This window comes from Saimiri boliviensis, chromosome 5 (genome assembly GCF_048565385.1).
Source record: "Saimiri boliviensis isolate mSaiBol1 chromosome 5, mSaiBol1.pri, whole genome shotgun sequence".
NCBI classification, from domain to species: Eukaryota; Metazoa; Chordata; class Mammalia; order Primates; family Cebidae; genus Saimiri; species Saimiri boliviensis.
Genome location: NC_133453.1, coordinates 26,231,394 through 26,244,924, shown reverse-complemented (window position 1 = coordinate 26,244,924; position 13,531 = coordinate 26,231,394). Strand labels below are relative to the sequence as shown.

Below are 13,531 nucleotides of genomic sequence, written 5' to 3'. Positions count from 1 at the left end.
AGCAAGTTATACTTTGAAGGGATACTATAATAAAAGGATGCTGTGATGCAAAGCAGGAAAATTCTGTTGACAAAAATCACCAAAAACAGCTGTCAGTAAAATTTACAAACAGCTTGTTTTAAATTCTGCTGGATTCTAGCAGCTGTTTGTTTGCACATAAAATGTTCATTTAGGAAATGAGCATTGGCCCTAGTTTGGGTTCCATTGTGTTTCAAAATTCTGTAATCAGTTTAATCAAAATTCATGCAATAATTTAAATTTCTTTCCAAGTACAAGTGAGAAGTAACCAACATATTTAAATATACCTCATATACCATTTGTGCTCAATAAATAAGGGAATAAAAAAGAATGACTATATACCATTATCTGTAAAAGCAATGATCAATTACAGCATGCATTTCAGCTTAATTTTTCTTCATATAAACTCTTTTAGAAATTATGCCTTGTTCGTATTGGACTCATTTTACTCATATTGGTAATAATATTTAACAGCCCTTTAGCAATATATTTAGAATTTAAAAGGCTGGCTTAAAATTTAGTCACAATTATAAAGTCACTTTCTATGAGACATAGTCTATTAAATATTGCTTATGCCTTTATTTAGTTACTTTTCTCACTAAATATAGTTTACATATTTTTTCATCTGTAAAGTAGGGATAATTGAAAATACTTCATTGCTAGTGTATGGATAAAATAAGCTAATACACTTAGCAAAGTGCTTGAAACATAGTAAGTTCCTAATAAATGCTAGCATTTACCACCGTACAAACAACTCTAGGTTTAAGAGTAATAAATTGAAAAGTTTTTTTAAGATAATAACAGCATGGGTATATATATGTATATGTGTGTGTATTTATGTGTGTGTGTGTATATATGTGTGTATATATATATATATATATACACATGTATATATATGTATATATATGTGTGTCTATATATGATATAGTTTGGCTGTGTCCCCACCCAAATTTGACCTTGAATTGTGATAATATCCACGTATCAAAGGTGGGGACAGGTGGAGATAATTGAATCATGGGTGTGGTTTCTTCCATACTCTTCCTGTGATAGACAATAAGTCTCATGAGAGCTTAAGGTTTTATAAATAGACGTTTCCCCACACAGGCTCTGTTGCCTTCTGCCATGTAAGAAGTGACCTTGTTCCTCATTCTCCTCCTGTCATGATTGTGAGGCCTCCACAGCCATGTGGAACTGTGAGTCCATTAGGCCTCTTTCTATTATAAATTACCTAGTCTTGGGTATGTCTTTATTAACAGCTTGAGAACAGACTAATACAGTATATGTATATACACACACTATACACACATACCATTTATACGTATTAATTTGGGAGATTTGGAAGCTGAGTCAAACCAAAAATACTATCATAAAAATAACTATAATGTTGTGTTCTCTTTATTCTTAAACCAGACAATCACCATGGTCATCTTTCCTTTCCCTGATTTTACTCAAATGTTTGAGAAAAATATATTCCTTTGGTTGTATTTTCTAGAAAAGAGTCTGTATAATCCAGATTCATCATATAATCCCAACAATCACCCTGTAGTATAGTCACCATTACCCCATTTGACAGAAGAGGAAAAAGGACTTCAAGCTATTTAGTGACTTCCCCAAAAACATACAGCTTACACAGAGCAGAGCACGGAAATAGATCCAGGTTTGCCTGACTCCAAATCCCAAGCACATACATACATATATAACCTAGTTTTAATTAACTTCAGCTTCAAAGAATGTTATTTAAATCCCAATCAGTTAACATACGAGTTCATACCCACTTTCAGCATATTTATACATCATAATTTACAGAAAAAGTTTGTTACAGTCTCTCTTCTCAGAGAAAGTAGTGCCTAGTTATTGACAAGACTATGCAAGATACACTATAAATAATGTGAGGCATTATAATTAAGTGTTCAATTCTGTGATCCATATAAAGTATCACAAAAGGTCATGGGAAAGAATGCTTACAGTTGCTTAATGAAGATAGGAATGACCATGGATATCTTTGTGGGACAGGTAAAAGTGGGAGTTAAGTCTTAGAGAGGTTTGAGTAGCAGAAGGGAGGAGGAAAATTATTTTAGATGGGCAAAATCATAAGAATGCAGACACACAAATGATAGGGTAGTGTTGCTACCAGTTTGACTAGAGCCAAAGTATTGATAGGAGCATATGAAATTACTGGTTTTGTAGGTCAAAAATGGTCAGAAACAGCAATTTCATCTGGCTCAACCTAATACCTATTATATAGTAGTGATTATAGTTAGTATATAGCTAAATGCAGTCAGAAACTCCTAGAATTTGGTAAAGGATCAGTGAAAAGTCACTTTCTGAGAGGGAAACTAGCAGTTATCAATAAATAATGCCTGAGATTTGTATCTGCTCCTTTATGTCACCCTAAGAGATTTGGAGATATGGTGCTTAGCTATTCAAAGAAAAGCCCCATTGCAATCAAAGCAAATAGAATAAAATTAAAGCACTGAAATATTTTTTTAAAAGCTTGCCTTTCAGGGCAACTTAGCCAGGAGTAAATATTTATTTATTTATTTATTTATTTATTTATTTTGAGACGGAGTTTCTCTCTTGTTGCCCAGGCTGGAGTGCAATGGCGCGATCTCAGCTCACCACAATCTCTGCCTCCTGGGTTCAGGCAATTCTCCTGCCTCAGCCTCCTGAGTAGCTGGGATTACAGGCACGTACCACCATGCCCAGCTAATTTTTTGTATTTTTAGTAGAGACGGGGTTTCACCATGTTGACCAGGATGATCTCGATCTCTTGACCTCGTGATCCACCCGCCTCGGCCTCCCAAAGTTCTGGGATTATAGGCTTGAGCCACCGCGCCCGGCCGCCAGGAGTAAATATTAAGTCACATTGTTAACAACAACCCACATTTACATAGCTTTGGCAGCTACCAGTGGTGTGTCCTGGCTGGCATGTGTGGGTTCACAAGAACCATTTATTAAATTTTTAGGAAGTTTTAGTTTTGACAGCTGTTTGTTAAATGTTGCCATTATTTAAAATTATAGTATGTGAACTTAGAATAATTTTTAAAGGAAAAGTAATAAATATTCAAAATCATTTTCTAAATATTTTACAGCATTATTTACATTATGCCCTTGAAGTTATTTACATTTTTTTTTCTATCCCTGTAGTGGAAATACAGTATATGATGGTGTGCTTTTGCACATCTTAATCAACTTCACATTCAGTGACATCACTTAGGTAGCTTGAAATCAGCCATGGTGGGAGTATTTACACCAGGAATATCAGTATAAGGATTAATTAGGGCTTCATATATTCTTTCCTTGATTGTTTATTCTAGACATAGATGAATAAAGTGTAATAATACCGATTACATTTACTTTGGTAGCTTGAGAGGATTTACAACAGGAATATCGGTGTAAGGCTTAAGACTGAATATGTTCTTTCATTGATTGTTTATAATAGATGGAAAAAAATGTAATAATACAGATTATTCTTCGTTGTATGTCATGTCTGCCATGGCAAAATAATTATATCATGGACTTTGTGGACTCAGAGGAAGGATGGGAGTAGGGTGAGAGAAAAAAAGACTACACTGGGGACAGTGTATACTGGTTGGGTGACAGGGGCACCAAAATCTCAATTACCACCAAAGGATTTAGGTAGCCAAAACTACCTGTTTCCCAAAAACACTTGAAATAAAATAAAATACATTTCAAAATTTTTAAAAAGTGTGTCATGTCTATAGCTGTTGTTTTGTGAATAGGCACAAAAATTGGTTTTATGTGTGTATATATATTTAAATTTATAAATGCATTTTAATACCTTGCTGATAAAATAGTAACATTCCATCTTTGCAATCTGATATGGAATACAGGAAGATACTGGTAAAGGCTTTGATGTGTATGTCTATTATAACCAGGTAATCAGAACACACACGAACCATGTCCTTCAGTGATACACCATACCAACTTCTCAGAAAGGCCAGCTTTAAGCTCTACTGGGTAGCTGAGTAAGTAGCATCCACTGTTTATAAAGACTGGAGAGCAGGGGAGAAAGATGAAAGAAGAAAGCAGCACACACTTCACAGTCCACTTTTAAGCACATGACATTATGAGTATTAAAAATAAAGGATACAAACAAAAAGGGTAATTCAGCATTTTCAGAAAGAGCATTTGGGAATATTGAATGCGTAAGGAGACTGTGCTTGGGGCCAACCACTCTCTCCAGCTTCTCCAAGTGGTCCCTGGCATTGCAAATGTTAATCAGGGTGGCAGCAAAAGGGACTGACGTATCTGACATGACCACCATCACCTACGTGTTTGAGGTGAAGATGTCTATGAAAGCTGCGAAGTGGGAATTCCTAACTTCCATGCTCTGGAAGGAAGAGGCCAATTTACTGCAGCTCAGCCTGAACTGCTTGATGATGTTGCTGATCTCAAACCCGTGGTCGTTGTTCTGCTCTTTGCACCGGTAGTGGGAAATAAGAACGTATCTCTTTCTAACAGCAGAACTTCATTGACCTCGATGATTTGGGCAAAATTCCTGAGGTTCACCTCCAGCTGCTGAACTTTGGGAATCAGCTGGTAGATGATGCTGGACCAGGCTTTGTAGAATGTCTCATCCCAGATGGACGTTCGAAAACAAGCACCCTCCAGCAGGAGAGACAGACGCTTCAGGTCCTCTCACTCTTTAAAAATCAGGTCACGCTGATACTCCTGAATCAGATCCATTTTGTGGACCAGGCAGAAGATTTTGGCGTCAGGAAAGTTCTGGAGGATGGCCTCCAGACACGACTGGTAATAATGCATGTCCTTTTCCAGTTCACAGCTCTCCATGTCAAACACGTAAATCAAAACCTCTATGTTACGGAAGATGTCTTGCTGGCTGGTGAAGTAATTTTCCAGGAAGGTGTCCTGATCACTACAGTCCCACAGGTTCAGCCCCAGGTTCCCCAGGAATCGGACGTGGGAGTGCTCCACGTCAGTGGTGGCCCCCAAGCACCGGGTGTGGTGAGCACTATAATTGGCGAAGATAATCCATCTCATGCTGGTCTTCCCTGACCTGCTCTTCCCCATCAGCAGCACCTTTTTCTTCGCGGCTGTATTTGGCATCATCTGCCGGGGCTGCCACAGACTGGGGCTAAGGGTGCGGCCGATGCGCAGCGCCCAGGAGTCTTGCTCTGTCACCCAGGCTGGCGTGCAGTGGCACCGTCCTCAGCTCCTTGCAACCTGTGCCTCCCAGGTTCAAGTGCCTCAGCCTTCCAAGTAACTGGGATTACAGCTGCCCACCACCACGGCCAGCTAATTTCTGTATTTTAGTAGAGTCAGAGTTTCACCGTGTTGGCCAGGCTGGTCTTGTCCTCAAGTGATCCACCCACCTCAGCCTCCCCAAGTGCTGGGATTACAGGCGGGAGCCACCATACACTGCCTAAAATTGGAGATCTGTTCTTTCAGTATTCAACTGGGAAACAAGTCACATCATTGGTGAACTACTTCTGTCTGACTCTAATAGAAGTATCAACCAACATATATGTTACAACTACAATCAGAAGGCTCATTGTACAACATTTACCAGCATATCAGTGTATCTACCCATTATGTCGGTCTACCCTCCTTACCACCGTATGGAAATCTTAGGCCGTGTTTCGCATTTAGTTGCAAACACAGTGCTGTTGGCACAACCTGGCATCCAGACTTTCCCTCCTCCCAGGATCTGTCACTGAGCTCCATAGTGATGTTTACTGCCTAGACTCAGAAGCTTGACATGCTGGCTGGGCGTCATGGCTCATGCCCATAATCCCAGCACTGTGGGAGACTGAGGCGGGTGGATCACCTGAGATCAGGAGTTCGAGACCAGCCTGGCCAACATGTTGAAACCCTGTCTTTACTAAAAATGCAAAATTAGGCGAGGGTGGTGTCACGTTTCTGTAATCCTAGCTACTCTGGAGGCTGAGGCAGAAGAATCATTTGGACCCGGGAGGTGGAGGTTGCAGTGAGCCGAGATCACATTATTGCACTCCAGCCTGCGCAAAAAGTGAAACTCCTTTAAAAAAAAAAAAAAAAAAAAAAAAAAAAGGCCGGGCGCGGTGGCTCAAGCCTGTAATCCCAGCACTTTGGGAGGCTGAGGCGGGTGGATCACGAGGTCAGGAGATTGAGACCATCCTGGGCAACATGGTGAAACCCCGTCTCTACTAAAAATACAAAAAATTAGCTGGGCATGGTGGCTCGTGCCTGTAATCCCAGCTACTCAGGAGGCTGAGGCAGGAGAATTGCCTGAACCCAGGAGGCGGAGGTTGCGGTGAGCTGAGATCACCCCATTGCACTCCAGCCTGGGTAACAAGAGCGAAACTCCGTCTCAAAAAAAAAAAAAAGAAAGAAAGAAAAGAAAAGAAGCTAAAAGCTTGGCATGTTCTGAGGTCATGAGCTCCAAGTTCTAGCTGCTGCATTTACTAGGTACTTGTAAGGGTTATTGCCAAGTTTAGAATGAGGAAACTGCGACCATCATAAGAAAATTAAATGCCAATTTATTCAACTCCCAGGCGAGGTTCCATGGTCCCTGGGAAAGGGGTCAGGGAAGTCGCGGTTGACTTCCCAGGGCATGGGGTCCTATAGGGAGTGGAGGCAATTGATTGGTTATTGGGGAAACAAAGTGAAGGCAATTTCATTGGTTATAGGGAGACAGAATGCGAACGGAGTGGGCTGCTATTGGTTGATGAGTGGGACTACCGGTAGGCCGGCCGGGGACGTCCAGGGCAGACTGCTATTGGGCAAGTTTTGGTGGGGTCTTCCAGTGGCGGGCTGGGTGCTGAGTGCGTAGTTCCGTGCTGTGTGTATACTTGGGTGTGGTATGCAGAGGTTGGTGTGGGGAAGGCACCTGGGGAGGCCAGGTGCTGAGTAATGAGCCCGAATGATGATGTAGTTATCAGGCGCTGAGAGGGATGGGTGTGTCCATTTAGCTCCCGGAGAGGCAACCGGCCTTAGTACTCCATTTCCACACAGCTCTACTAAAACAGGGAGTGTGGCTTTTCCCTATTTTTGTGTCTATGCCAATAATGTAGTGCTGCCAGTGCCTTCATTATTTCTCAGAAGTGTGCAAAACTGGCTCTTGTGGTTTTATTGTGCTTTTTCTATTCATATCACAAATCCATGAGGGGCTGCTTTGGAGGAAAACTTTCTACCCCACTCCCCACTTTTCCTTTTTTATGTTTCACCAACTCACACATTATGTATTTAACTTTTGTGATGTATTATCTACATTTCTTTCTCTTTTTTTTTGGAGACAGAGTCTCACTTCGTCTCCAGGCGCCAGGCTGGAGTGCAGTGGCACAATCTCGGCTCACCGCAGCCTCCCAAAGTGCTGGGATTACAGGCGTGAGCCACCGCGCCTGGCCTGTCTACATTTCTTTATAGAACATTTGCTTCAAGAAAGTATGAATTTTTCTGCACATTGCTATATCCCTAGTACCCAGGCCAGCACCAGGGATGTGATAGGTATAGGAATAAATGAATGAGGACAGGGTGAAGACACATGCTGTAGTCAAAGTCAGCTTGGTCCTTAGATGCTGAGGCATTATTTCTAGACCAAAACTGCTCTTTTCTCTTAAGAAAAGGCTTCCTCCCAGATTATTTGTGCCCTTTAAGTTGTCTAAATGAGTAAATTTTTCCGGCTGTTTGTGAATATTACTTAGGTTTGTACAGGTGGAGAGAAAGCTTCCTCTCCACCTGCTGAAGTTTCAGTGAAATAGATTAATAGTGAAGCAGGAAAGGCGACGAAACAGACCTCTCGAACACCGAACTAGGAAGGAAGGGATGATTTATTCGGCCTGGGAAGGAAGGGATGATTTATTCGGCCTGGCCCTGAGGAAGGCGGCTTAGCTGCCTAATAGCCAAGCTGGAGCTCACAAAGAAAGTCCCTGCCCTTTTAAATGCTTACAACTCTAGAATTTACATGTAAAAGGGTCTTGGGCCATGGAGTAGGTGTGGAGTATAGTGATTTAGGTGGATGTTTCATTTTGTTTAAGTAAAAACAGTGCCTTCTGGAAACATTCCAGTAAGGTTACTTCTCCTATTGAAATGCAGTGTGGTAGTAAAGGGGGAGATGGTGTTAGATGTTTAAAAGGTGTTTAAGGGTCTCCTCCCTCATTAGGAGGAAAAGGCATATGAATGTATGTAATGCACATAAATATGGGAACCATTTTAAAATGAGATTCAAGGAAAACCCAGATGGTTGTTGCTACCCTCTTCAAAATAGACAGGGAAATACGAGGTATAGTCAGTCATGAGTAGTAGTAAGTGATTTTCAGTGGAAATGAATGGACCCCAAGAACAATGGGCTGACATGAGGTTTCTTAGAGCTCTAGGGGAGGTGGCAGGATGATGACTGGATGAATTTAACTGTGAAAATATTCGAGTAGTCTTGTAGGTAATCTCCTGGAGCTGCCACCAGAGAAGAGATTAAAAGTCTGGGCATGATGCTAACTCCCTCTGTTTTCTTCTGCAGTGGTTAATCTTTCCTGATCATTTGGTGGGATTTGTAGGAAGCCAGTCAATTGCCTTTCTTTTGGAAAGAAGCTTTCCTAGTCAGATAAGGAAGTCTTAGAATCTCTCCTGGTACTTTGGGCAAGGAAAAGGTTAAGAGAAACAGGGTGGTTGGGGAAGGTCAGAGCCAGATCTTGGTTCTGAGGCTTATTTCTGAGGCCTTTCAGTTTTCTTTATTCAAAGCACTCAGCTTGCCAGAGGGGCATATTTGGGGATATGGTTTTCTGTGTCCCAACAGATTTAATCTACCTCTCCTCCCACTGTCTGAAGAAAAATAAAACTGAGGAGTATATGAAATCAGAAGTTTAAAAAAATTTATTGGCCGGGCGCGGTGGCTCAAGCCTGTAATCCCAGCACTTTGAGAGGCCGAGTCGGGTGGATCATGAGGTCGAGAGATCGAGACCATCCTGGTCAACATGGTGAAACCCCGTCTCTACTAAAAATACAAAAAAATTAGCTGGGCATGGTGGCTCATGCCTGTAATCCCAGCTACTCAGGAAGCTGAGGCAGGAGAATTTCCTGAACCCAGGAGGCGGAGGTTGCGGTGAGCCGAGATCGCGCCATTGCACTCCAGCCTGGGTAACAAGAGCGAAACTACGTCTCAAAAAAAAAAAAAAAAAAATTATTTTCCTTTTTTTTTTTTTTTGAGACAGTCTTATACTGTCGTCTAGGCTGGATTGCAGTGTTGCGACCTCGGCTCACTGCAACTTCTGCCTCCTGGGTTCAGGAGATCCTTCTGCCTCAGCTGGGATTACAGGCACTTGCTACCACACCCAGCTAATTTTTTTTTTTTTTTTTTTTTTTTTTTTTTCAGTAGAGACGGGGTTTCACCATGTTGTCCAAGCTGACCTCGTGATTCGCCTGCCTCAGACTTCCAAAGTGTTGGGATTACAGGCGTGAGCCACCACACCCAGCCAAAAAAATCATTTTCTTAACATGTCAGACCAGATTTCTTTGCAGGATGGTTTGGGAAAATTCTTGATAAGATGCTTGCCTAAGCGGGGAGTTAGCAAAGCCCAAAGCAACTAAGGCATGGGAAGGAGGAAGAAAGAGGGTGGAGGGGCAGAGAGAGGAATCAATATGTCATAATCACATGACTGGACTTGAATCGATTAAAAACAGCCAAAGAAAGTCCCAGGATTGGAGTGGCTGAGAACTTTAAGAACAAGAGTCTTTAATTATGCAATGTTTTTAGCAGAATATAGGATTGCTGTGGAAACAAACCTGAAATCTATGGATTTATGAGGCCTGGCCCCCGGGAAAATGCCTTGTTAGCCATGTAACTGAGTATAAAGGTGGAGATATTTCCTGCCCCACTGGGTGTCTTTTGTGCAAGTGAAGTAGCTGCACACATTATATTTAGATCATCATGATGTGATGAAAGAAAGGAGGGAGGAAGGAGGAAAGAAACGAAAAGAAAGGAGGGAGGCAGAACCCAGCAATCCAGAACCTGGAAATAATTAGGAAAGTGATATTGCCAGCAAAGATGGTGCCTGCTGAAAGCTCAGATTTATGAGAGTCAGGTTTGAAATAGAATCTTTCGTTTTATCTCAGTAAGCCTGGTTAAAGGCTTCTATTTTTTTCTTACATTTTTTAATATCAGGAAAACAATACATCCTGTTCCCAAGGGGAAACGTTTTGCTCCCAAACAAGATGGGCAACATAGTTACGGTACCAGTTGTTTCAGGTTTCTATTTGCCTCACCCTCCAAACTGTCTAGCCAGCCTATGAAATGCATGCTTATTCCAGAGGCAAGAAATGACAGTCCGTATCGGTAAAACATATTACCTGAATTTTTTTCTGATCATATTATCTTCTCAATAGAGTTCTATTTTCACACTCAGTGACTTGATGTCAAAGATTTTCACGTTTCCAGCTTATTGCTTTAGGTGAAGGTGGATGCTGTGATAACAGTAATTATAAAAGCCAAGAACAGAAAAAGGAAAAATAATCTTTGTTTTTCAACTGTTTTTAATGTTGAGTATTTAAAAATAAAAGGAAAAATACATTTTAAAATGTATATGTTTTTAAAAGAATGTATAAGCATTTTGGGGGGATAAAAGAGAAAAAAAGGATGGGATAACTGCTAATGAACAAGAAAAAAAGAAAAATGAAGGCAGCAGTGTTCTTGAAGCTGTAACATGTTTATTCAAGCCCTGGCCCTCCCATTTACTTTTTTTTTTTTTTTAGAAAACCATTAAAAGTTTTATCAGGTGGAGCGACCTTGGGAAGAAGAAAAAGTCTTCACATTAAAGAGCCATTTAATGCTAAAATCTTTCCAATTAATCTCATGCATCAAATGGTTCCTGAGAGCTTATCATGTGCCAGTTGCTATATTAGGTGCTGGAATTACAGGGGCGTATAAGACTGACCTGATCCTGTCCTCATAGAGTTCACAACCTGTGCTTCCCTTTTATTAACTTTAAAATGGAAAAAATAATAATTGCCTTCTCATAGTGTTGCTGTGAGGATCAAATGAGAATACCTATGTAAAAGCAGTCTATAAAGTGTACATGTGAGAGGTTATTATACTTCTCTTTGTCCAAACAAAATAAGAGGTACTGAGCCAACCCCACATTTGTTAAAATTAAAACAAAATTATTAATTTCAACTGTCAGTGCACAATTGCCTTGGTAGAAAAAAAAATACCTTCTTTAAAAAAACCTACCAAGGTTTTGTGTAATTCCCATTATGATCAATAGATAATATGACTTGCTTTGAAATTTCTTCTCTATATTTCATTTCCAAGTAGGAAATAAATTTCCTTTCTTGAATTACAGGGTGCCAGAATAAATGGTGAAAGCATTAGGCGAGAATCACAAAATCTAGCTCAGCGTGTCCCAGTAGGTGAATTGCAGACAAAAAAGAAATCCCTATAATTTAAACAAAGATACCCTAAGACTTAAGATACATTTTTTTTTATTGGACAACATCAGTATGAGACAGCAAAAAATCTATACCTAAGGATAATTTATTAAAATATTGAAAATAACCATTTATCTGCCCATTCAGAGGATAACTTTAATATTGGATCCAACAGAATCATAGCTCTATGTCCCCTTCTAGTCTCATTTATATACTATGTGTCTTTAAATCAAATTATAGCAGTGATATGTTCATAGATGAAACAATCTTGACAAGCTTAGCTCTGCTAAGTGTTTTATAATTATTCAAAAATTGTGAAGTATTACTTGAGTATTTCTTATATGTCAAGTTTTACTTGTTGACAAGCCATAAAAGTTTTGAAGTAGTGGCGATACCAGTTTAAAGGATATTTGATCCATTCATCTTCTAAATAAATTTTTCATTAACTTTTTAAAAATAAAGGATACCAATATAGACCTCACAAGACAATGAAAGAAACATATCATCTTCTTTTCCACAAGCTGAAATGTTTGTAATTTTTATCCATAAAGCAGTACATACCTGCATTTCTCTGTTGTGCTTTACCTAAATTTAAAGTAAGCCTTGAACAAAACCGCTATATAGTACAACTAAAATCAGATGTATATAATTATAGTAGGACATACAAATATTTATATTATACTGTGATATAAGGTTAAACTGACTCATTCTTAAATTTGTAAGATTATAGAGTCGCCGGGCGCGGTGGCTCAAGCCTGTAATTTCAGCACTTTGGGAGGCCGAGGCGGGTGGATCACGAGGTCGAGAGATCGAGACCATCCTGGTCAACATGGTGAAACCCCGTCTCTACTCAAAATACAAAAAATTAGCTGGGCATGGTGGCACGTGCCTGTAATCCCAGCTACTCAGGAGGCTGAGGCAGGAGAATTGCCTGAACCCAGGAGGCGGAGGTTGCGGTGAGCCGAGATCGCGCCATTGCACTCCAGCCTGGGTAACAAGAGCGAAACTCCGTCTCAAAAAAAAAAAAAAAAAAAAAAAAAGATTATAGAGTCACAGATTGTAGAAATACAGGAGTTTTTCTGCAGTAAATAATTGCAGATCACTGGACAATCTGAAATGCAAACAACGTGGTCCATGCAAGCATGAAAAATAAACAGCTTACACTAAATTTGGTCTATGCAGTGTTTAAACACAAGTAATGCAGTTTTGTACTTTGTAAGACAAGTGTATTTTAAAATCAATTTGTAGTGTGACAAAGCTAGTAAAATAGTTTTGGGGGTGATATGATATACTTCGATAGCTTACTTCTATGCAAACATGAATCGAGACCTTCATATTCTGTCAAAGCAACAAAGAACCTCACCTTGCTGAGAGAGAAATATGAATTCCAAACAACACACTTCCTTTTCCCTGACTACAAAGTCTCAATAGAGACCAAACAATGCACTTCCTAAAGAAAAGACTCAAGGTGAAAAATGGCACCAAGCTTATGGAAAAGAAGGGAAGTACAATGATATTCCAAGTACTTCCACAGCAACCTCTAGGTTTTAAAGTAACTCCATAGATTATGTTCTTCATGTGATACTTACTATGTAAATAAATAAATGGTTTATTTATTAAAATACCTACCAGAGACTTGAAATAAATAGTATTCATTATTTTACAAGTTTTTTTTTTTTTTTTTTTTTTTTTTTGAGACGGAGTTTTGCTCTTGTTACCCAGGCTGGAGTACAATGGTGCGATCTCGGCTCACCACAACCTCTGCCTCCTGGGTTTAAGCAATTCTCCTGCCTCAGCCTCCTGAGTAGCTGGGACTACAGGCGTGCACCACCATGCCCAGCTAATTTTTGTATTTTTAGGAGAGATGGGGTTTCGCCATGTTGACCAGGATGGTCTAGATCTCTCGACCTCGTGATCCACCCATCTCGGCCTCGCAAAGTGCTGGGATTACAGGCGTGAGCCACCACGCCCAGCCTATTTTACAAGTTTTGACCTTTTTTAAAATATAAAAGTTGAAAATGTGAAAATTAATATTTTACAGAAATTAAGTACAGAAAGAATAACTTTAAAATTGTGTATTTATTTTTAAAATGATAAACCTAGGCCAGATGTGGTGGCTCATACCTGCAAC

At 40.0% G+C, this 13,531-nt stretch overlaps 1 long non-coding RNA gene and 1 pseudogene across 1 annotated transcript in view; one reads left to right on the top strand and one right to left on the bottom strand.

Annotated features, from left to right (window-relative positions):
• Nucleotides 1-13,531, top strand: part of LOC141584547 (uncharacterized) — a 140,367-nt gene that overhangs the window by 6,479 nt on the left and 120,357 nt on the right. The window lies entirely within an intron of this gene.
• Nucleotides 3,986-5,112, bottom strand: LOC101032923 (ras-related GTP-binding protein A-like; annotated as a pseudogene).